General features: G+C 36.4%; 1 protein-coding gene across 2 annotated transcripts in view; it reads right to left on the bottom strand.

The window, feature by feature from the left end:
* The window catches only part of GALNT1 (polypeptide N-acetylgalactosaminyltransferase 1), a 168871-nt gene that overhangs the window by 124103 nt on the left and 19300 nt on the right, over window positions 1-25468 (bottom strand). The window contains exon 1 of one of the 2 annotated variants that reach the window (XM_043989262.1): window positions 8608-8722. The exons of the other annotated variant lie outside the window; for it this stretch is intronic. The gene's annotated coding sequence lies outside the window, so the exon portion shown is untranslated. Of the gene's footprint in view, window positions 1-8607; window positions 8723-25468 lie in introns of those variants that run through there. 2 annotated transcript variants of the gene reach the window in all.

A 25468-nucleotide genomic window follows, 5' to 3' on the forward strand; every position in this document is an offset into this window, starting at 1 on the left:
CTAGAATTCTACCAAGAACCTTTTTTAAATGGAGATTTTTTAAAGTGCTTATATTTTAACACAGTGTAAACCATTTTCTCTCTTTCAAAAATTTCCCTTATAAAAAAGACATTTAAAGATAACAGTGTCATATTGGAAGAACTGCTGAACTTGGTTGGAGTAAGGTGATCTGGGTTTGAATGCCTTTTCAGATACTAGCTTTGTGACCGTGAGAAATGAAGCTAGGTAGTTCCACAGTCTGTTTCTGCATCTATAAAATAGGCCTGACTGTAATATTTACATTCTTTACCTTATAAGGAAGGAAAGGTTTGAATGATGACACCTGGAATTCAGAATCACTGGAATCAGGAGGGTATGTTGGTTAGGATTTTGTTAATCACTGATAGATGAATTCAGATGAGTTATTAACATCACTAGAAGTATGGTCTAAGTTTGGAGTTCTAAGTATTTGGGACTGCTGGAGAGGGGTGGAAGAAGGTAGCTGATAAAGGTGTTTCTCTCTTATCCAGTTCTCTGTGGGCACATCAGACTCAGGAGATAGGAGATAGGGAGCATGAAAGGTCTCTCTGTGCCCTGCAGGAAGGAAGGGTCTCTAGCAAGTGGAAGAGGACAGAAGAGCATGTGAAGAAATAGCATTTCTCTGATCCAAAAGCTTATACTTACTAAGTACTTAATAAATGTTTTAAATAAATTAATTGATTAATGCCAATATATAAAGAACTTTTTGATATATTTAACAGAAGATGCTTTGTTTTTCTTCCTATGGAACATTTTATTAAAGACTCAGGTGAATACAGAGAAAATATACTTTACAAATTTACAATACCTTAAATGTCAGAATCAAGATTCAAAAAAGGGCTGGCCTTAGCTAAAAAGATGAAACTGAAGCAAGAAGATAAACAATGCCCAGAATCAATACACTGTCAAGAAATAATCTTAACAATAAAAATAACCTATATGCAACTTTCTATGGTTAGCAAAATGCCTGTCTTACAACAACCCTGTGATGTATTACAAGTATTATTATTCTCATTTTCTACTCAGTCAGTCATTCAGCAAGCACTTATTAAGGACTTAAAATGGTAGGGTTACAAAGAAAAAAATTCCTTCTCTCAAGAAGCTCACATTCAAATGGAGAAGAGAACATGCAAACAACTATGTATATACAAGATATAAACAGATAAAGATTAAAGGTAATTTGTAAGAGAAGACATTAGCAGTTGAAAAGGAAAGGTTTTCTGCAGAAGCTGGGTTTTATAAATTCTCTCTTAAAGTAAGCCAAGGCAAGCAAACAGCATTAGTCATACAACAATTATATGGTTGTGACATTATAGATCAAAGTCAAGATTCAAATCTAGATCTTTCCTAATTCCACATCCGGAAATTTTTCTGCTTTTTGCACTGCCTTAAAGTCACCAATAATCACAATGGTGTGTTTACCAATCTATAGCCAGACATCCTGGAGAATGAAGTCAAGTAGGCCTTAGGAAGCATTACTAACAATAAGGATAGTGGAGGTGATGGAATTCCAGCTGAGCTATTTAAAACCCTAAAAGATGATACTGTTAAAGTGCTACATTCAAAATGCCAGCAAATTTAGAAAATACAACAGTGGACACTGGATTGGTAAAAATTCTTTTAGGTAACAATTCTAAAGAAGGGCAACGCCAAGGAATGTCCAAATTACCAAATAATTGCACTCATTTTACATGACAACAAGGTTATGCTTAAGATTCTGTAAGCTATTGGCAGCTAGGTGGTGCAGTGGAAAGAGCACTGGCCCTGGATTCAGGAGAACCTTAGTTCAAATCTGGCCTCAGACACTTGACACTTACTAGCTGTGTGACCCTAGGCAAGTAACTTAATCCTCATTGCCCTGCCCAAAAAAAAAAAAAAAAAAAAAGATTCTGCAAGCTAGGTTTCAGTAATATGTAAATAGAGAATTACCAGAAGAGCAGGCTGGTTTTCAAAGAGGCAGAGGAACTAAAGACCAAATTGCCAACATTTGCTGGATTATGCAGAAAGCAAGAGTTCCAGAAAAACATCTACTTCTGCTTCACTGACTACACTAAAATTTCTCTGTGTGAATCACAACAAAATGTGGCAAGTCCTCAGAGATGGGAATACTAGATAATCTTGTCTCCTGAGGAACCTGTATACTGGGCCAAGAAGTAACAGTTAGAACTAAACATGGAATAACTGATTAGTTTAAGATTGGAAGAGTACGGTAACACTGTCACTTTATTTATTTAGCTTATATGAAGAGTACATCATACAAAATTCCAGGCTGGATGAATCAAAAGCTAGAATTAAGTCTATCTGGAGAAATATCAACAATCAGACATGCAGACAATACAACTCTGATGGTAGAAAGTGAAGAGGAATTAGTAAGTCTCTTTAAGAGTGTAAAAGCATGTAAAAGCTGGCTTGAAGCTTAATATCCAAAAACCTTGGCAACTGGTCCCATTACTTCCTGGCAAATAGAAGGAGAAAAAAATGGAAGCAGTATCAGATTTTATATTCTTGGGCTCAAAGGTCACTGCAGCTGTGGACTACAGCCATTAAATTAAAAAAAACACTTGCTCCCTGGAAGGAACACTATGGCAAATCTGGGCAACATACTAAAAAGAGGAGACATCACCTTGTTAGCAAAAGTCCATATAGTCAAAGCTATGGTTTTTCCAGTAGCAGTGTATGGCTGTGAGAGTTGGACTATAAGGAAAACTGAGTGCCACAGAATTAACACTTTCAAACTGTCATGCTAGAAAAGACTTCAGAGTCCCTTGGACAGCAAGGAGATCAAATCAGTTGAAATTCATTCAGGCTGTTCGATGGAAGGTCAAATACTGAAGCTGAAAGTTGATGTTGGGAAAGACTGAAGGCAAACTGAAAAAGGGACAGATGGCAGAGGAAAAGATGGCTAGATAGAATCGTGAAAACAATGAACATAAACTTGGACAGACTTCAAGAGATAGTAGAAGATTTAAAGTCTGGCATGCTATAGTCCATGGGGTCAAGAAGAGATGGACATGACTCAACAACTTTAAAAACAAAATACAGGGCAACACTTTGAAGGGATTAGGAAAGGTGAGTGAGAATCTTTAGTTTCCTTCAAGGCCCAGTTCATTTCTACCACTTCTATGTGAATCCAATCCTGATTCCTCCAAGTTGCTCTTACCTGTATATGCCGTGTCTCTGACCCCTCCCTACCAATAGAACGTAAACTCTTTTGAAAGCAAACACTGTTTCTTTTTTCTTTGCATTCCAAGTTCCTTGGACATTATTGAAAGAAACACATTAAATATTTTTTGAATTGAAGAACATAACCAGTCACTACTCTTCTTAACTATCTTCATTCATCAACAGTCTCCACCCTGGGCTTCTTTTGTTCCATCCTTTCACCCTGATTTCACCACATGTAGTAATGACTTTACCAAATGCAGTACTAGAACCAGGAATGAGCCTTACCTAAACTTGCTATCTACCCCAATAGAATATTCTAAACACTGTAAATGTTTAATGTTTGTGTTGAATGACAATAACATTTTTTAATAATAGGTGTACACACACACACACACACACACACACACACACACACACACACACACACACACACACACAGAGTGGTATCATCATACCACCAGAAAAGGATTTGGGCTGGTCACTAAGGAAGTGGTAGAGATTAAAACATCCCACTTCTAATTGTTAAATGGGTACAAGAAAGCTTCAGTTAATAGTACAATTGAACAGACACAAAGTATGTAATACAGGGTAAGATAAACATGATAGTTTCCTCTTCCAGATTCCCAAGTTCTTAAAAAAGAATTTTAAATGATGTTAAGTGATTTTAAATGATTAAAAAAGAATTAAATGAGTTCATAAACTTTTAAAAAATCTATCCCAATGCTGCCACATTCTTTCCCACTTCAAAAAAAAAAGCCAATTACCATTTTGTCTTTTAACTTCATAATAAAAAGAACTAGAATGCTCTTGGCTTCTATAAACACAAAACAGTTTCTTCAATCAAGAAAAATATTGAATCTATATTTGTTAAAAATATTATGTCTAAGGCAGGGGTTCTTAACCTTTTTGTGCAATAGAACTCTATAGTTGTTAGGTGAAGCCTATGGACCCTTTCTCAGAATGTTTTTAAATGCTTAAAATAAATTACATGGAATTTACAAAGGAAATCAACTGTATTAGAATACAGTTATAAAAATACATTCTTGGGGCAGCTAGATGGCGCAGTGGATAGAGCACCGGCCCTGGAGTCAGGAGTACCTGAATTCAAATCCGGCCTCAGACACTTAACACTTACTAGCTGTGTGACCCTGGGCAAGTCACTTAACCCCAATTGCCTCACTAAAAAAAAAAAATTCTTAAATGCATTTAAAAAAAAAAGTTCACCGACCCCAGGCTAAAAACTCCTGGTCTAAAGACAGTCCATATTTTCCCTCAGTGGGAAAAGACTCAGTTTATTATCTGGCTTAGAAATGGAATAGGGAAAAAGAGAAGTAAAGACATGCCATCTCTAGGTGCTTCACAGTATAGTGAAAAGAGCACTGGATGTGGAGTCAACCAGCTCTGCTAACTCTGTGACCATGAACAAGTAAGTCACTTAACTTTTCTGGGTCATAGTTTACTCATCTAGAAAATGAGGAGACTGAACCAGATGACTGCTAAGGTCCCTTTTAGTTCTAAAGCTATAACAAGGTAAAGAGCCTGCATGCTTCACTGGTAGCCACACAATGTTAAAGCAATTTAGATGAAGGTTCCCCAATACACTTGGTAGACTTCTGGGGGAGAATTTGCAAGACACAGACAAGAGTCACAAAGTATGAAAAGCTGTGGATGGGTAATAATCTGTACTACTAGGTACCCACATTTATGAGACCACAAATGCTTTAAAAATATACAAGTGAACGGCTTTGTGCCATAGGAGATACTAGCTTTAAAAAAGATGAGTCCTCCATCCAAAAAAAAAAAAAGAGAGAAAAGACCTATTTGTACAAAAAATATTTATAGCAGCTCTTTTTATGGTGGGCAAGAATTGAAAATCAAAGGAATGCCTATCAATAGGGGAATGGCTAAACAAGCCGTGGTATATAATGGTGATGGAATATTATGGTGCTATAAGAAATTATAAGCAAGATGATTTCAGAAAGGCCTGGAAAGACTTGTATCAAGTGATGCATAGTGAAGTGAGCAGAACCAAGAGAACGTTGTACACAGAGACAGCAATACTGTTTCATAAAGAACTGTGAAAGACAACTATTCTCAACAATAACAATGATCTAAAATAATCCCAAAGGACTACTGATGAAACATACTATCTACCTCCAAAGAAAGAACTGTTATTGATGGAATACAGACTGAAGTATGCTATTTTTTACTTTCTTTCATTTTTTCCTTTTATTCAAGTTCTTATACAAAAATTACTACGTTAATGCTTTACATAACTGCACGTGTATAAACCTTTATCTGATTTCTTACAGCCTCAGGGAATGGGCAGGGAGGGAGAGGAGGGATTGAAATTGGAACTTAAAACTTTAAAATAAAGTTTCATGATCTCCCCCACCAAAAAAAAGACCAGTCCTCACATTCAAATATCTTAGAGGAATTAAGACACCAACACAGATAGCTATAATACACAATATTACATAAAAATATAATTTTTTGTTCTTGTTCAATAGTGTCCCACTCTTCATGATCCTGGAGACCAATTATCCATGGGGTTTTCTTGGCAAAGATACTGGAGTGGTTTGCCATTTCCTTCTCTAGTTTTATACAGGCAGGGGTTAAGTGACTTACCTGGGGTCACACAGCTATTAAGTGTCTGAGGTCACATTTGAACTCTGGGTTGTTTTGACTACAGGCCCAATGCTTCATGCACTGTGCCATCTAGCTGTCCCATTTAACATTATAAAGTACTATCTAAAGTGTGAAGTGTATATGGGGAAGAGGGAAAGGGGAAGTGCACTAGAGCACTGATTTAGAGCTAGGGGGTGGGAAGTTGTCAGGAAAAGCCTGATTACTGAACCGATTAAGAAGGGGGTCAGTCTGTGAGGCTGCCTTAGCTACTTACTGATGATTTAAATTGAGGGGGGGTGAGGGTAGAGGTGGACACTACATTTGCCCAGCTGACTTCACCTAATCTTTCTCAGAATAAATGACAAAGATGAAGTGCCTCTGCCTCTGAAGCTAGCATCCTTGCAAGGCAAGAACCATGATTTATCTTTTTATCCAGCACATTTTCTAATAATCACACAATAACATTTTTGATGATTATGATTACTGGTAAACAGCCCTAAGCTTTATAATGGAATATAATGACACAAACTGTAGAAACTGAGAGTTCTGCCATTCTAAATAGATTTTATTTAGAGATTTCCCTATTCAGAGAACCTCTATAATATTTTTGTAATTCTTTTTGGCCATTTCATGTTTCAGTTTTCTCAAGTTTGGGGACAAATAATCTGAATCAATGATTGCCAATGTAATATTTTAACCCAAAATGCAACCTCTGTGATTTCTATGACTTGTTAAAATAAGATAAAAGTGCTTCTTGAAATTGAGGATTTTAAAATCTAAATCTCTATGACCTTATACACACTACTGTGGATTTTTATCCTTTAAAGCCATAATGCATTTTTAGAGCTAAGTATAAATTATTTTGAGGTCCTTTATGTCAATAAAATTCATATTCTTTAGACCTCCTATTGTTCCTAACACAGTACAATGCATATAGCAAGTTCTTAATATTTGTTGAATGAACAAAAGAAATATACTTTGAAATTAAAATAACTAGAATTTCATTTCTTCACAGTTATTTACTACCATTAGGTACACTAACAAGAAAAAACTTAAAGAATTTGAGAACTCTTCTTTAGTAAACAGGCACAGAGACATCGTTATTTTGGGGTTTCATTTAAAGCACTTAAATCTTTTTGTTTGTAGAAATTCTGTTAGGAATATTAAACACATTAGACTTCTATTTTAATTACTTTCACCATTACCATAAAGAAACAGTTTCCAACCTGTAGGCTACAAACCCCAGAGGGAGCCAGAGAGTTATTGTAAGGGATGTGAAAATCCATATGCACAACAAAAAACTGCCAAAATCTGGTCTTTATTTAGCTTCGCAAAGTATGTAGTATGACTCAATATAATAAATGAGTGAACATGACTCCTATATAGACTGAGTAAATAATGTCTTACATATATGTGATTTACTATTTTTTCAAACAAAGGTAGAGGCTATCTAAATCTAAAAAATAGTGTGAAGACAAAGGAAGTTTCAACAGTAATGTGTAAATGTATACATCTATTTAAGTACATTTCAAGGAAATGACCCAAGTCTAAAATGAAACACCTAAGGGGGAAGGGCAAAAGAAACAAACAACAGAGGAAAAAGATTAAGAGACACAGTACTTCTAGGAAATATGGACAAAAATGGTTCCACATTCAAGATGAGCTCCCTCTTTAAAACTATTTCAGAAACAATGGAAAGTCATGTAACCCCTCTGAAACTCAGAGGGAAAAAAAAATGGAAAAGATGTAGAATTCATCTCTAAAATGAAGATAACAGCAATGCTCTTATAGAGCTGTGAAAATAAAATGAGCTAAGATATAGATATAGATATAGATATAGATATAAAAGGTGCTCTGTAACTGTATCAACCTCCCTCACCCTACTTTTTTTCCTGCTTCTTCTGTTTTCCTAAAATTTTTAATATATCATCCTTTTCCAGCTATGTTTTGATTTGGTTCTCTGCCACTAATCTGGTTTTTCATCATCCTCTGAACTCTCTAGACTGCCCTCAATGAGTTCATGTTCTAACAAGAGAGACAATGTGCAAAAAAGAAAATAAACATACATTTGAGATATATACAGTATACATGGGAGATAACTTCAGAGGCAAGGAACTAAGAGAAGGGTGGGAAAGCCCAGGAACGACTTTCTTCAGAAGGTGGGATTTGAAGCAAGGAGGTAGAGATCAAATGGCAAAGCATTACAGGCACAGGGGGAAGTGGGGGGGGGGTGGCAAGGGAGGACAAATAATCTACCTCATCCCTTTTATATGTTGGCTTCCCCCATTAGAATGCAAATGCCTTGAGAGCAGTGTCTTGCTTGCTGGTACCAGTATATCTCTACCACTTAGTAATGTGCCTGGCACATATTAGAACTTTAATATATGTTCTATATATCTATCATCACCCTTCTTTTCCTAGAAAATGTCACTTAAAATAATCTTAAAATGGAAATATGTTTAACATGATTGTACATATATAACCCATATCAGATTGCTTGCTGTCTTAGGGAGCAGGGAAGGAAGGGAAAGGGAGGAAAATCTGGAACTCAAAATCTTACAAAAATCAATGTTGAAAACTATACATGTAATTTGGAAAATACTATTAAAAATAAATTAATCAAAATTAAGTGCTGCACATTTTCAAAAATAATATTTTATAACATGCCAAAAAAGGAAGGAGGAGCTTATTATTACAATTCTTACTACAGAATTAATCCACAATTGTGCCAAAAGAATAGTTTAACTTTCATTTTTTTCAGTTAGTATTTTTGAAAACCACAGAAAATTGCCCTACCTAGGAAAAAGTAACTGATTCCAGGGAAGCTTCTTCTTCTTAATAAGGAAGGAAATTTAACTTCTAAATGGCATAATCTCAAGGTTTCACGATAAATAAAGATCTTGAGGGAGAGCTATAAAGAACAAAAAAGAGAGCAAAAGAAGAAAGAAGTTTATGAGCAGCTTAATTTAATTTTAGTGTGGATACCAGTTAAATATGTTCCAGATAAGATAGCTAAAATCTAAATTAGAATTGTTTATGGAATTTAAATCCTATTTTCATCAAATGAATGCTATTTCAGTATACCTAGAAAGAACTGAGCATTTCAATGTAACCTTGTTGTATATCCACTTGTTAAAAGGCAGAAAAATTAACATAATGGATGGAACTATTATTAACAAACTGCAGCCCAAGATAACCCCAACACTAAAAGATTACTAGTTGGTTTCACCGACCTTTGAGTAAATTTCCTCAACTGTCCAGGCCATCAAGGATTTGTGCGCCAAAAGTTAAGTTCCTACAAGTGCTTCTGTCTATACCAGTACAATATAGTCTGTAAGCATTTAAAACAGACAAAGTATTTTAGTATTGTGAAAAGGAACTCCAGTGTGTAAATTACATACAACCTAGGAAACTGAAAGCATATAAACAGTATAGTTGTTTGTAGTTTACCTTTACATCAATCCAAGAAGATCAGGACTACTTCTCAACTCCCTTGGTCTCCTTTGAGATCCCTTCTTTTTCAAAGACCCCCTACCCCATGTACTCCCTTGATTTTAGGATTAATTGCTCTCTGTGCATCCCGCTGAACCCAAACCAGCGACTTCCCTTGAATCTGCTCAAATAATTTCAGAAGATCAGAGGATCATATGCATAAAGTTGGAAGGGACATCCTAGTTTACTTGGTCCAAATCTATTTTACAGATGAAATAACTGAGGTAGAGAAAGATTAAGTGACTTGCTTAAGGTCACAAAGATAGTAGAGCCAGAATTTGAATCAAGACACTCTGAATTCAAAACCAGTCCTCTTTCTTCCACATCAATGAAATGGCCCATCCAGGGATCAAACCCATGAACTTGGCATTACACGCAGCACACTCCCAAACTGGTCTACAGATACAGATAACACAAACTTCACATACAGATATGACAGAAATTCAGTTAGAAAGTTCTTGAGAGACCCAATCCAACCTAAATGAGAGAAAAAGTCTACCACACTACAAAATACACAAGAAGTGGTCATCTTAACTTTGCTTAAAAATCTGTCAATGGAGTCTGAGGTGAAGATCAGGATTCCAACCTACAGTTAAAGGAAGCACAGATCACTAGAGTTTTATGAAGTCAAGTAAAGCAAGTCAGCTTTATTGAAGAGTAATACCATGAGAAGAGGAAGCAAGGATGATGGAAGCAGATCTTCTGGGAAGGGGATACCAAAACCAGTAAAAACAAGGTGGTGGTGGGGTTTTATAGGTTTTATCAGGGTCACACAGGAGGACCAAGTATTAGGGAAGAAAGCAAGAAGCCTGGACACCATAGATCAGGGTTCTAGAACTGATACGGCTTCATCAAAGTGGTATGGGGAAGTGGGATTGAGGTGGTGGTGCAGTGAATGTCACTTGGGCAATTAGTATCCAATTAATATTCAAACTCTCCACACTGGGACAAAAGCTTTCAGCCATTATTGCATGCCCTACTTTGGCTTAATAAATGAGGTGATTTAATTTGAGCCTCTCTGGTGGCAGGGCAGGGAAGATATTGAGGTTCTTACAATTTCAAATGAAAAGAAATCCACCACTTCCCAAGGCAGCCCGTTCTACTTTGGGACAGCTCTCTAATTACCAGGAGTTTTTTTTCATTGCACCAAGTCTAAATGTGGTTCTTTGCTACATAAAGCAGAATTATTAACGACTAATCTGTGGGTCCAGATATTCAGCCCATTCCAAACCCATCTAATTGTACTATAGTCAGGTTCATATTTCTGTCTTGTCCACAAAGATTACCAGAGAGCTTTTATCAAACTATTTGCCAAAATCAGGGTAAATTTTATCTACCACATTCCCTTGATCAATTTGGTGATCTTTTCAAGGAAAGAACTAAATTTAGATTATTATAACCTTTTCTTAATGAAGCTATGTTGGCTTCCTGTAATCAGCACTTAATTTTCTAGACTCTCACTAATTATCTCTTTAATTATCTTTTTTAAATACTCAAATGGATCTATGATCTCATAAATGTGAATACTCTAGCCAAAGATGCAGATCACCCATCAAATGCCCAACTATCAGATGAAATTCTTGTCCACAACCTCCTAGAAGTTCACCACAGAGCATTTAATTAACTCAATGTATTGGGAGGTGCCCGTATTTTCTTCATGACATTGAGAGGATGCTAATGGAGTACAGTCTCTCTACTGCTTACCCCTCCTCAATGGCTACATGCCCAGTCCATTTTCTTTTTCATTTATGTTTTCTTTGATAATACCTTTTAACCTAGTTCTCCTTCATGATTTCCTGTTTGTAATGTATTAAATCTGCTGGCACCCTCTAGTAGAATTCCATGTGTAACCAAGCTATATGCCAGAATATTGATATTAAATAGATGGACCTAGCTAGGAAAACACAATGAAAACATGCAAATTTAAAAAACAAAGAAATGAAAAACATCATTATGTAATTATGAGGCCCAATTTGTCCTTACTGGAGTTTTTAGAAAATGCGCTTCCCTTCCTTTCATTACAGAAATGAAGGGGACTACGAATGTGAAAATATCACAGTTGATGCGTTCGTTCATTGGTTTTACTGAACTGCCTTCCCTTTTTTACCCTTTGTTACAAAGGAGGCTCCCTGAGTATGGCAGAGAGGGGAGTGGAAAGAGATACTGAAAAGTGAAGGTGATATAAAAAACAAAAGATATTAATAAAGAATTTAACAACCATAAAGGTAAGATGAATAATGAAAGCAAAGACTGGTGTGTGTGGTTCTTTTTGGGGGAGGGGGTTAAAGATAGGTTTTTGTTCCATGAAGAAATAATATGGGGTCATTAAACAAGTTTGAAATTTCCTAAGGCTATAGGTTGCTCTCCTCCTCCTGGAAGACAATAGCTACCAGGATTTTGATTGAGTGGCAAATGTGGACTGCATGAACCTCAAAGGAGGAGAAGTTACTGAGTGATGTTGGTAGAGAAAGAACCTGAAAAAGTGACAACGGGAAGCAAGAGTATTCCAAGTCCCCTACCTTGACCAGTATGCTGAGGAGAATGAGTGAAAGTGCAGCTAGTGCTGAAAAAGTTGGCCAGGAAGGCTCTATCTATCACCAGGGTAGAGTCAGGCCTCGGTAGGAGCCAAAAGATGGAAAGAGTGGGAAAGTATAAGACTTAAGATGAAAGCAAGTTCGAGAGGACACAATGAAAGGGGAGGAGTAGCTTTTGGTTGGTCTTAGAGAGGCGGGGTTTAGGGAAGTAGAAATAAAGAATTGAGCAGTGCAAGATGGGTAATGAGGTCTGGATGATGACATACAAGGTTTAGAATCAATGGAATGGGGAAGGCCTGACTAGGAGGAGTTTGTTAATCATCAGATGAAAATTTTAGAGAGATTTCCAAAGTATTGAAAGTATTAACTATGATACTATTATGATCTCTAGGGGAAGTCTTTCAAAGTTTAAGCAGTTCAGGTGAGGCAGTATAAACTTGGAGCAGAAGTAGTGGTACTCTCCTCCCTCCAAGGCAAGAGACCAGGTGCCCTCTCCCCTCATCTCAGAGTTGAGAGATTGGATGATGGAATGGTGCTTCTCCACTTCCCCTGGAGACTGTTAATCAGGCAGGAGATGTTTGAGGCAGGATGACATAGCACCCAGCTCTCCCCCCCTCCTAGTCTTACCAGAAGCTGGAAACCAAGCAAGACATGAATGAGAGTCTATTTGTTGCTCATCTAACCACATTGTCATAGTCTAGACAGTAGACCTACATCCAGGAAATAAAATCTAGCTCACTGATCTACAATTTACTGATACTATTCTCTTACTGAAAATCAAGACATTTACCTTTCTCTAATCCTGTGATGTGCTTTCTTGTTCTCTATGATCTTTCAAAGATCAGGTGGTCTCACCTGGGAAGAGAACTGATTTTGGAGTGAGAAACCACATGCAAATTCTGGCCTTTCCATTTTCTATCTGCATGACCTTGGGCACATCATTTACCTTCTCTAGGCCCCAGTTCTCCCAACTGTTAAGAATAATGAGGGAGGGGGCAGCTAGGTAGCACAGTGGATAAAGCACCAGCCCTGGATTCAGGAGGCCCTGAGTTCAAATCTCGTCTCAGTCACTTGATACTTACTAGCTGTGTGACCCTGGGCAAGTCACTTAACCCACGTTGCCCCGCAAGAAAGAAAGAAAGAAAGAAAGAAAGAAAGAAAGAAAGAAAGAAAGAAAGAAAGAAAGAAAGAAAGAAAGAAAGAAAGAAAGAAAGAAAAGAATAATGAGGGAATTGGTCTAGATAAGCACTAAGGGCCCTTCCACCTCTAACTTGGTGATTTTATGTTCATTCATAGAGGCTCAACAATCACATTTGCCGGTTCTTTCAGTTCCCTAAGATGTAGTTCTTCTGTGACAGGTGACAATTCCCTGAGGGCAGCTAAATGTTCTCTTGCTATCACCTCACTTTAGTTTCAAGTCCCTTATATCCAATTTTCTTCTATTATTTTCAGTCCCCTAAAATAGCCTTTTTTGGCAGAAAAAAAAACCCACAGTAGTTAAATAACAGTTGAATAGCTCTGCCTTTTCTCTGTTATCAGTTATTATTGGCAGAATTATCCTCACCTCTCATTTTCCCTCACCTCACATATCCAATTAGCAACATTTCTATCTCTGCATCTCATATCCTACCCTATTCTCTCTACTCACACAGCTACCTGCCACCTTAGTTCAGATGTTCAATCACCTCTTGATTCGATTATTTGTGAAAACACTCTGCTTCATCTCTCTCCCAACTCCAGTCTATCATACACACTGCTGCCAAAGTGATTTTCTGTAAGCACAGATCTGACCATGTCACTCTCCTACTCGACTGATTCCAGTGGCTTCCTATTGCCACTAGGATAAAGTATCAATTCCTCCATTTAGCTTTTAAAAAACTAAACACAATCAGGTCCTAAAATGTCTTTCCAGTCTCACTAGATACTACTCTCCCTCCTGCATTCTGTGATCCAACCACACTGCTTTTCTCTCTGTATTTCACACACATACTCTATCACCTCTTGTTCCTATGCCTTTCCACTCGGCCATCCCCTCTTCCTGGAATGCACTCCCTCCTTCCCCTCAGAGAATCCTTCCCTTTCTTCAAGACTCAGCTCAGGCAAAGCCTTCTCCATGAAGCTTTTCTTGATTCACCCCACCTCACCCCAAGTACCCCCTCTCAAACTACCTTGTGTTTAATAACTTCATATTTATTTGTATTTATTCTGTATGTATTTACATGGCTTTTTTGCCTCAATACTACTTAAGGTCCTTGAGAGTTCAATAGATATTATTTCACTCTTTATATTTATATCACCAGTGTCTGGCACTTTGAGTGACAACTATACCACTCACCCTCAAGTAGTAGTAGTCCTGTCTACTGTTATAACTTTTAAAATGCTTCTGTTATCCTTGGCTTTCCTTCATTAGCAGCAACTCATTTAAGGTTTAGTAATGCTGATATTTTTTATTGGACCATACCATGCTTTTACATTCTTCCCACATTACCTACTCTTGCTCCCATCTTCTGTATGTTCTTGTTGTAAAGATCAAATAATTGATATAAAATTCTTTACAAACAAGGCACTATATAGCCACATAAAATGTTCCAAATCACTAATAATTTGCAAGATTCATATTAAAACAACTCTGAGGTTCTACCTCACTCTCCCCCATTCATTTTGACAAAGCTAACCAAAAAAGTAAAATGACAAAATTCTGGTAGATCTATGAATTAGAATAGTCATTTTGGAAAGTAATTTGGAACTATACCCAAAAGGTTACTAAATCATACAAACCTTTTGATCCAGCTACCACTGGTCCATACCCCAAGAAGAAAAATAAAAGGACTCATGTATTTAGAAAAAAAAGATAATGGTTCTTTTTATGATGACAAAACCCAGAAAATTAGAGGTACCATCAATTGGCGAATGGCTAAACAAATGCTGTGAGAAAGGATAAAGTGGTTTCAGAAAAACCTAGAAAGAGTAAAGTGAGTAAAGTGAGAAGAACCAGGAGCCAATTTATATAACAATTAGTGCAAAGTTTAATAACTGATCGTTGTAATGACCAACAATGACTCCAGGAGTATTCTCAATTTGTCAATTTTCCTTCTTAAGCTAACTGCACTGATCTTGTTCACACAAGTCTTTTAATAGAGTCAAAATTGTCTTTTCTCTTTTAAAGAATTATCTCTATCCCTTGTTCGGTTATGAAATATTCCCCTAAGCCATAGCTATAAAAAGTACCTTTAGTGTTCACCTTAGATTCTTTTTAATGATTTGCCTTTTTATATTTACTTTGCATATCCATTGAGGACTTATTGTGGAACTTATTGAGAACTTATTATATAGGGTAAGTTTCTAGTCAGAACCTATTTTCTGACAAATTGCTTTCTGGTTTCCTTAGCAGTTCTTGTCAAATAGGAAATCTTCCCCACTCCCATCCCATATTTTATGTTCTTGTAAGAACACTGCTGTTATAAAACACTAAGTTCAATTATTCCTGATTCTTGCTTATCTACTGGCTTACTTTTCTACTGTTTTAACCAGTATCAAAGAGATTTGATGATTATTGCTTTAGAATATAGTTTGTAGCCCTAATGTACTATTTCCATTTCACTTTTTCAAAAAAAACCCCAAAAACCAAAAAAGCACACACATAAAACTATTTCCCCTGAGATTCTAAGCTTTTGTTCTTCCAAAATAATTCTATGGCATTTTGACATAGAATTAAATCTATATATTGAGAGAGTTAGTACTGTCTTTTTTATCACACTGATCTCGCCTAACCATTAGAGATGAATATTGTTCCAATTATATTAGTCTTTTTTCATTACTGTTAAGTATTTTCTCATTGTAGTTATAAATCTTTAATACTTGTTGGTAGATTAATTTCTAGATATTTTATACATTTTGAAGCTATTCTGAATGGCATTTTAAAAATTATTTCTTCCTGGTTTTTAGTATTGCCATATAAACATACAGTTGATTTTTGGTCATTTGTTTTGTATCCTACTACTTTACTGAAGTTGTTCTTCATCTGAATTTATTTTTCTGCTGATTCTCTGGGGTTTTCCAAGTAAACTATCATGTTTTCTGAAAAGAGACAATTTTGTTTCTTCTTTGCTGATGTTTATGCTTTTATTTCTTTCTCGTGTCTTACTGCTATCATGAGCAATTCTATAACTAAGCCAGATATCTTTGGCATATTTTAGGAAGACATAGACAAGTTGGAGCATGTTATAAAGAGATGGATTTGCTAAAGGAACTGGGGATGTGTAGCCTGGTGAAAAGAAGGTAGGGAAGGTTATTTACAACTACCTTCAAGCATCTGAAGGGCAGTCATAAGTAAGGATTGGTCTTGTTCTGCCTCTCCTCAGAGGACAACACTTGGAGTAATAGCTGGAAGTTGCAAAGCGCCTATTAGAACTACCCAAACATAGAAATGACTGCCTTTGAAAGAGTTTCATCTCATTGGAGGTCTTTAAACAAGGGCATAAAGACCACTTTGAAATTGAGATCTTGTTTAGGTATGGATGGACTATATGTTTCTTTAGGATTTTAGCCCCCATGAATGTGCTAGATGTGTCTGCAGAATAAATAGTGATCCAGTTGACAGGAACAAAGGTTTAATTGGGCAGGTAATGGGAGATGATAATACAGGACTTTCTTCTCCAATTACTCTAAGCCACACTTATCTCTTCCTTTACAGGGGTTCTCAACTTGAGATCCTTTAATTTTTCCTTAATATTGTGATAAATGTATTTTACTATAAATGGTTTTCATTATAATCTTATACACTTTATTTATATGCATTTAAAATTATTTTAAGAACAGGTCCAAAGCACAAAGAAGGTTAAGAACACCCAGACAGTATTCATCTACAGAGATAGCAATTGGACACATAAGCATATAGACTATTGTTTTGTATTACTTCTTTTTTTAAGTGCATAGGCAGTAAGTATCCTCATCTAAATTTTAAGTTCTTTGGGGGCTGGAGCCATGTCTTATACTTTTTGTATCACAAATTTTGAATAGTCCACTAATCAAAACAGAGCATGCTTTTACCACTGAAATGAGTGCTTTCCTCTTAGCTTCAAAGTAAGGTAGAAAGAGATAATATGGAATGAGACCACTTCTTGGTATCACTTTCCTTACATAAGAAACTAGGATTATCTACCCCAAAGAAATACTACCAGAATTCATAACTCTACTTAAATATTAACAAGATAACTCCTTTGTTCAAAAAACTAAGTTTTCAGAGTAGGCTCTGTAATGGAATTGTCCCTTATATTTTTGAAGATATTTAGTATCTAGTCAGCAATACTATCAAGAAGATACAGTGAGTTTTGTTTTCAAACACCTAATTCTCTTATGCAATTTATGGCAATTAAATTTATCTTTTATGGAAACATATCTTCCTTATAACTCTTTAAAATACTTTTCTTTCCTTCTGCAAGTGGAATTATTTATGAAGCTGAGTTATTAAAGTCATTCCTCAGGCTTCTTTTCTGTAAGCTAAATAGTCCAACTCCTTTCACAGAAACCATAGCTTCCTAACCTCTATAGTCACTCTAATTGCTTTCCTCTGAAACTTCACCTTTTAAAAGAAATATAAGGAATCTAATGCACTGTGTGAACATTTTAGTGTACAATGGATTTGTGTTCTCATTCAGACATCTGTATATCTCGCACATTTTTTCCACCAGGGCTATCTCTCTCAATAAAAATAGATCTTAAATAAATCTCTTTCACATTATGAAACAGAAATATTAAAGCAAAGTTGGCGATAATGAAATCCTGTTTTCAATCACAAAAAAAGAAATTAGTTCACATGAGGGAAAAAAAGATTCAGTTGACAATCTGTTTTCCTATCCTACAGGAATAAAAAGCTGCTAAGAGGCATAAATAACCCCATCTAGCAATTTAGTAACAATTCAACAAATATTTATTAAGTGCCTACTATCAGATGTACAATGCACTATGATAAGTGCTAAGAATACACAGATGAATCTCTAGGCATCATGAAGTCCTGAGCATGAAAATAAAGAATTTAGGGGCACAGATGGTGTTTTCATCACTGCTGCCAATTGAAGGTGAAGTGAACATCTGCCTAAGTATCAGAAAAAGGAATCTAGTTTTCTGGGGGGAAAAAGCATAAGATTCAGGAATGAAGAGCTCTTGTCACATCACGGAGCACATCCGATGAAAAGCAGAAAGAAGGTATTTGCCTACAAACAGGCTGATCTGCTTTAAAAGGAATTTAAACTAAAAAGTCAGGAGACAAAGAAGGGGACAGGGAAATGTCCAGAGAGAGAGCTGCTAAACCACCTCCTAAAGACAGTGAAAGGAAAAACAAAGTAGGGGTAGAGACTTCAGGAATTCACAAGAATCAAGGAAAAAATATCAGAAATTATATATGTAGATATTGAAATAAGGAGAGGTAAATACGTTCTCACTGGTATCACTGAGACTTGGTGAGATGTGACCTTTAACAGCAATATACAAATTAATGTATACACCTTGTTTATAAGGAAAAAATTAAATAAGAAAATCCAGGTAGGACTGTACAGCAAAAAGATTTTTGGAACTCTACAAACGGGGAGGGGGGACAGTGAGACACATAATGGAGAGAACTTGAATAAGGATTAAAAGAGGGACACAAAAGCAATAAAATAATGGAACTGGCCACCAGGACAGTTGGATGAACTATATGTCTCTAATACAGATCACAAAGCTGGCAAAGAAACAGAACATAGTTTTGATGAAAAACTTCACTATTCACACATCTGTTGTCAGTCTCTATTAAGAATATGGCAGGGGCAGCTAGGTGGCGCAGTGGATAGAACACCAGCCCTGGATTCAGGAGGACCTGAGTTCAAATCCAGCCTCAGACACTTAACACTTACTAGCTGTGTGACCCTGGGCAAGTCACTTAACCCCAATTGCCTCACCAAAAAGAAAAAAAAAGAATATGGCAGCTAAAATATTCTTTGACTTAATTTGCTATTAATTTCCATCTTTCTGTAAGTTGAAGAAATCATCAGAGGTACTGTCATTCTGTAATGGATTCTAACCAATACAGTTAGGTCACAATTAACATGAGTTCAAATAATGCAAAATTCAATTTAGTGCAAATTATAGAGCACCAGATTATATTTAATATGAACCAAAATTCAATTAATGTGAACTATGTGAGCTAGTCAAAGGTTTTAACACAGCACTATGCCATCAGCACTTGCCTATTGTCATGTGTGGATATAAAGTGCTGCTGTATATCAAATTACAAAAGGTCATGTTTATTTTAGAGAGCACTAAACAAAATGGACAAAAGGAAGAATATTTCAAGTGGAAATACCACTAGTACAGAAAGGTGTTATTACATTAGAACAAATTAGGATAAGATGTTGGAATGCCTAAATGTATAATAAAGAATATTATAAAACAAGTAGGCTAAAAAAATGTTAAGGCAAATTTGCATCAGATTTTTGTGATTTGCAAAAACAAGTAAAGATTAGAAGTATTACAATGTTAGAGATGGAATGGAGCACCTTTTAGTTGTATAGAAAAACACATCACTCTTAGTACAGGTATCATTCAGACGAAGAGTTGTTTGGGGTTTTCTTTTTAAGTAATGAAAGAAAATGTAAATGAAGTAGACAGTGAAGAAACTTTTAATCCAAGTGCTGATTCAAATTCAATTGTATAGTATTAAAATTACTAAAGACATAGTGCAGGGGTGGCTGCAGCAGCTAAATATCCTAATGCTATGCTTCTCTCTTTCCTCCCAACCCTTGGAATCCCTATCTTCCTTTAAGACTCACCTCACGTCTCAATTTCTGCAAGATACTCTCTGCCCCTCGAATGCTATAGTTTTCCCCTCTAAGGATACCTCCAATCTACTCCCTTTATATCTTATATGTATTAATTTATTCACGTGAGGGCAGGGGCTGTCTTTTGTTTTTGGGGGGTTTTTTGTATACCCAGCACTTAGCAGTGCCCAGAACATAGCAGATACTTAATAAAATGCTTACTGACCACACCATCAAAAAACTTTTAAAATTCTCATTATATAATAAAATATAATAACAGCATTAAAATATATAATCCCTGGCATATAGTAGGCATTCAGTAAATACTAATTGATAAATTATTTTATTTTACCTAAAAGCAACAGGACACCTGCTGAACCAAACAAAATATTCAACTCTCAGTTATTAAGGAAATGATTATCTAGTTTGCAGATTATTAAAGTCTTCTGCTTCCCTTCCTCTACAGGCCATTTCACCGCTCCAAAGTATTTTTATTTGAGTTTCCAACAAAGTGGAAAGGGTGGTGAGAAGGAAATGAGGCAGAAAAAAAATGTTTCAATGAAACTAACCAAAAAATGTTATAAATGATAACATCTCAGGTAAAAGACTTTGTTGGAGATGTAAGGTCTAAAATTCTAGCTGTGATGTCTAAAATCTAATGAGTGGTCACCTTAAATTAGAAGCTTTAGCAAGAGTTTAGCCTTTTAAGTATTTATTAAAGTGTATTAGAAGTTAGTGAAAAGAGAAAGAGGTAAAATAGCTTTTGTCTAGCTATCTAAGAGCCAGCATCCATCCTCCCCCCAAGCCCCAAGTCCGGAACCAAAAGACCGTTGCTTCTCCCAGAAGCCTCCTATGAAACAGGAAACAGGGCCATCCACACACACACAGCTCCAAGCTAATTGGCTGGCAGTTCTGATTGACACGACCCACAGGCAGCAGACATCACGTCTTGACACCAATTTCACCTCTGAAACCTCCAGAGGTCACCTCAGGCTTTGTCCTCATGGAGGAGCTTCCCTTCGGTATCTTTCTCAGCAGGTTGGTAGTGCTGATTCTCACAGTCCCCCCGTGCTTCAAGCAAAGAAACATGGTCGCCTCACATGAAGCAATAATGTTACAGGCGCCTACAACTAACAAAGTAAAGGGAATGAATAGAGAGAAAAAGAAATTGAGTGACACATTAACAAAGGCTAAAGGGGGCACTCCCCTACCAACAGGTGGACATTACAAACCAGAAAAACTAAAGGGGGCACTACCCTTTAGTAAGGGGACATTATAAACAGTGTATACAATGTGGAAAAGGAAAACACGCAAATGTCCATTTAAGTCTTTGGAAGTCTTTTCTCAGATGATTCTTGGGATGTCCTCTGGGTGTAGTTGTGGAATGGAAGTCTTTCAGGTGTTTCAGATGTTGGTAATCAGTTGGGAAATTTTCCTACAAAACTGAGCTTAACACAACTTTAAATAGCTTTGCCAATAATCAAATCAAACAATGAGAGTTCTCAAAAAAACACGTCTAAGGAAATTCAGAATCTTAGTTGTTACACATGAAACATAATAAAAACAATAAAACTGAAACATTCTCTAAAATTTAATATTACTACTCTCCTCTAAAACTTGATATTACTACAGAAGAAATTGTTTCACTAAAAACAATGTTTGAGGATTATCTATTTCAATTATTCATACTGTTCTTTTTCTATCACCACAAATTTAGCTTTACTATTTATGGTGAATTTTATTACAATGCTATAAAAATGTTAAGATATAAATGTGCATTTCTTCTGCCAGAGCTTCCAGTAAATGTACAATCCTATTGTATTAACCCAAAGTTATAGTATGAGTTTTGTGCACCCATCTTTATCTGTAAAATAAGGAGGTTGTCTGGGTTAATATATCAAGGTCCCTTTCAGAGTTCAGTCTCCGATTCTAAGAAATTAAGTTTGCTCTATCTACCTAGATCAACAAAGACAAAAATGTAAATGCCTTAGGGCACCTTAAATCTCAAATTAATGACTCATTCTGTCAGTACTGTTTCTATCCCTATCCCAAAGGAAAGATCCAATGTAAACTAAATCATAAAGGTCAAAATTCTTTTCTTAAAAGTGTAGTATAAATATTAACTGGTGTCAGTTATGACAAAATATTTCTAAACTAATAAATTGTCTCAAAGATTTAAGAAAGAAGTTACTCCTAAGTAAGCAGCTAAAAATTAAAATTATTCTGTATAATAAATACTATTAGATTAAGGCAGCAGTGGTATAGCAGACTGACAAGTCTGTAGGACTAAATTAAATTCCTAAATCACAACGATTAGGAACTACAGTGGTGTCAGACTCAAATAGAAATAAATCCTTGTGGCCAAAATAATCACTTAGAAAACCACAAATTAATATTATCTATGTTGTATTGTACTTTTATTTATTTTGTTAAATATTTCCCAATTACATTTTAATCTGGTTTAGCAGCTCTCAGGAGTTTTGCCTGCTGGTTATCAATACAACTCTGGGCAAATACACTAGTGTTCTCAGCTGTAAAAGGGGTATGATCTCAGTGTACATAAAAACCAGTCTCGGGGTATGGATTAAAACTGCCTAGATACGGGGCAGCTAGGTGGTGCAGGGGATAGAGCACCGGCCCTAGAATCAGGAGGACCTGAGTTCAAATCTGGCCTCAGACATTTGACACTTACTAGCTGTGTGACCTTGGGCAAGTCACTTAACCCTCATTGCCCCCCCCCCAAAAAAGAAAAAAATATTGGATACATGACTCTGGGCATATATAACTCACTCAGCACCCCAAAAACTTTGTCAATATATAGATAGAGGTAAAGAAAATTTCACAGGAATTCCCTACACTGATGAAATCACAGGTCCAAATCAAAAGTAAAACTACTTATGTCACTGAATCCTTCAAGAAAAATACTTTCTAGCCTTTAAGGCTATTATATCAAAGGAGATGATGGGTGTAAAGTGCTTTGTTAACAGTAAAAGGTTACATAAGCTATTGTTTTTAAAAGTTATTCAGAGTAAAAAAGGATCCTAAAATAATTTTTTTAGTTGTTTTTTTTTATAATATTACCTTTGCACAGTCTTTTGATGGTACTTGTTATTTTCAAACCCTCTTTCTGGAAACAATTATCTATTTATAGTAAAACTTACTTACATTATCTCTATACCATCAATCCTGCTGAAGATACATAATACGCCATTAAGGAAATGCTAAATAAAATCTGGAACTTTAATTGGCACAAACAGGCAATTAAACAGACTAGACTGTGAATCTGGATCACAAGTTTAACACATAATCCAAGCAAAGAAAACCAAAGGCTCAGTTCCAGCAACTAGGTAAAATTCTACTAGAGTGAATAAAATTCCATAATAAAGTTCTGTTTAACAAAGCTATTCCCACCTACCAGCAGATGGCCCAAAGTGACTATACTCTTCTTTATCTACTTTACACCACAGAGCATAAATTAAATGGATGTTTTCTTTAAAAAAAGAAACAACAACTCAGCTACATAATGCATAGATTTAATATACCATCCCACCACACCCTCCCTAAATCAAAGACACACTTCATAATAAAATAAAACAAAGCAAAAGAAAAGAAAAGAAAGAAAAAACATAACCTCAGACCAACTTCCCACTAGTAAAGACAAACAGGAAGTGCGGAAGATAAGATGCAGCTGCTCCCCAGCCAGAAGTAAAGTGAAACACAGTAAGTCAATATGGTCTGAATGGTTACTGTGTAAAAATATCAAAGAAAATCTCAGTTTTGATGAATCTGCGTGTGGGAGTGGGTTTGTGAGACTGGGTTTGTTTTGTTTTTGCAGAGCCAAAACTACCATCAGTCAAATTAAAAATAATCACAAGCAAAGAATTTGGATTCAAACATCTTAAGAAAACCTGGTGCTTGGGATCAAGTCTCAGGGCAGTTCTCTCTCCTTTCATCCCTCTAACCCCACCAACCCTTTACTGATGAGGTAAAAAATGTGTGTTGTTACTACCTTCTCAAGAGAGAGTGATAATAGTAAGTGGATGGAAGGAATAAAGCACCAACAGTTCCATCTCCTATTGTAATACAAGCACGGGGCAGCTAGGTGGGGCAGTGGATAGAGCACCGGCTCTGGAGTCAGGAGTACCTGAGTTCAAATCCAGCCTCAAACTTACTGGCTCTGTGACCCTGGGCAAGTCACTTAACCCCAATTGCCTCACTTAAAAATAATAATAATAATAAAACAAGCACTATCAGCTAGCTTCCTTTCAAGCAAATCACCATTCACTTGGGCTGGAACAATAGGTAGAGCAAATACTGGCAAGCAAAGGACTGGAAAAGACCCAAGAATTCTGGGGAAGGGGTTAGAGAATTGTAAAATGACATGAATCTGTCTTCCAAGACCATATTCTCCAAAATGAAATGGTGTTAGGGACTATGTACACAGAAATATGATTCAGATTTCAAAGAACCTACTTGGGTATTGGCAAGGGTCAGGTTAAAAAATCCAAAAGCCTCTATCAACAAATGGATTTTGTGTTGTTTTTTGTGTGTTGTTTGTGTTGTTTGTTTTGTTTTGCTGGACAATGAGGGTTAAGTGACTTGCCCAGGGTCACACAGCTAGTAAGTGTCAAGTGTCTGAGGCTGGATTTGAACTCAGGTACTCCTGAATCCAGAGCCAGTGCTTTATCCACTGTGCCACCTAGCTGCCCCAACAAATGTTATTTTAAAGATCCTTTCTACTAGCTAAAAATGGAGACCCCACTGTTCCTAATAACCAAGAAAAAATGGGAGAAATAAGGGCAAAGAGGGAAATGCATCAATTTTAAGCTACTGCATGTGATTCAATTCAAGAAGTTACATTAATCATTTACTACTTAGGACCCAGAAATTAAAAACTGAAAATGTTCCTTTAATCAAGGAACTTATTATATTCTATTATAGAGGATACTATATAGACATAGGTACATAAGAACAAAATATATACAGAGTAATTTCTTTGGGAATGGGGGAACACCAAAGAGAGGTGGGGGCCTGGCACAGGGTTAAATCTGAAAAAGTCCACTGTAAGAGTTGGCACCTAAGGAAACTGGAGATTTCAAGAGGCTGAGGCAAGGAGGAAGTGCATTCTAGGCGTGGAGAACAGACACAGAATACAGTGTGAGGGAAACAGCAAATAGTCTCATTTGGCTGAAACAGTGCGAGAGAAAGCAATTTGAAATCAGTCTGGAAAAATAGTTTTAGAGAATAAGGTTGTAACAGTTTTTCTTTTTTTTCTTTTTTTTTTTTTTAATGAGGCAATTGGGGTCAAGTGACTTGCCCAGGGTCACATAGCTAGCAAGTGTGTGTTAAGTGTCTGAGGCGGGATCCGAACTCAGGTACTCCTGACTCCAGGGCCGGTGCTCTATCCACTGCGCCACCCAGCTGCCCCGTAACAGTTTTTCAATGTCAAACTGTATTTTAGAGGTACTCAGGAATCACTGACACTTCCTAAGTAAGGCAGTGACATGGTGAGGCCTGTACTTTAGGAATATAAATTTGGTTACTGTATGGAGGACAAATTGGAAAAGAGAGAGATAGGAGGTGGGAAGACCAATTGAACAAAGAAGCTACTGTAATAGTCCAGGTAAGAGATGATGAGGGCCTAAATTATGGTGGCAGTTATGTGACTGTAGAGAAATGGAAAAAAAATATTGTGCAATCAGAATGGACAAGACTTAGCAATTCATTAGATATAGGGGTGAGTGTGAAAAGTTGAGGATGGCGCCAAACCTAAGTAACTAGAAAAATAGGAAAGTCAAAAGGAAGGAGGGTTTAGGAGAAAAGATAATGAATTCTATT

This window comes from Dromiciops gliroides, chromosome 1 (assembly GCF_019393635.1).
Source record: "Dromiciops gliroides isolate mDroGli1 chromosome 1, mDroGli1.pri, whole genome shotgun sequence".
Lineage (NCBI taxonomy): Eukaryota > Metazoa > Chordata > Mammalia > Microbiotheria > Microbiotheriidae > Dromiciops > Dromiciops gliroides.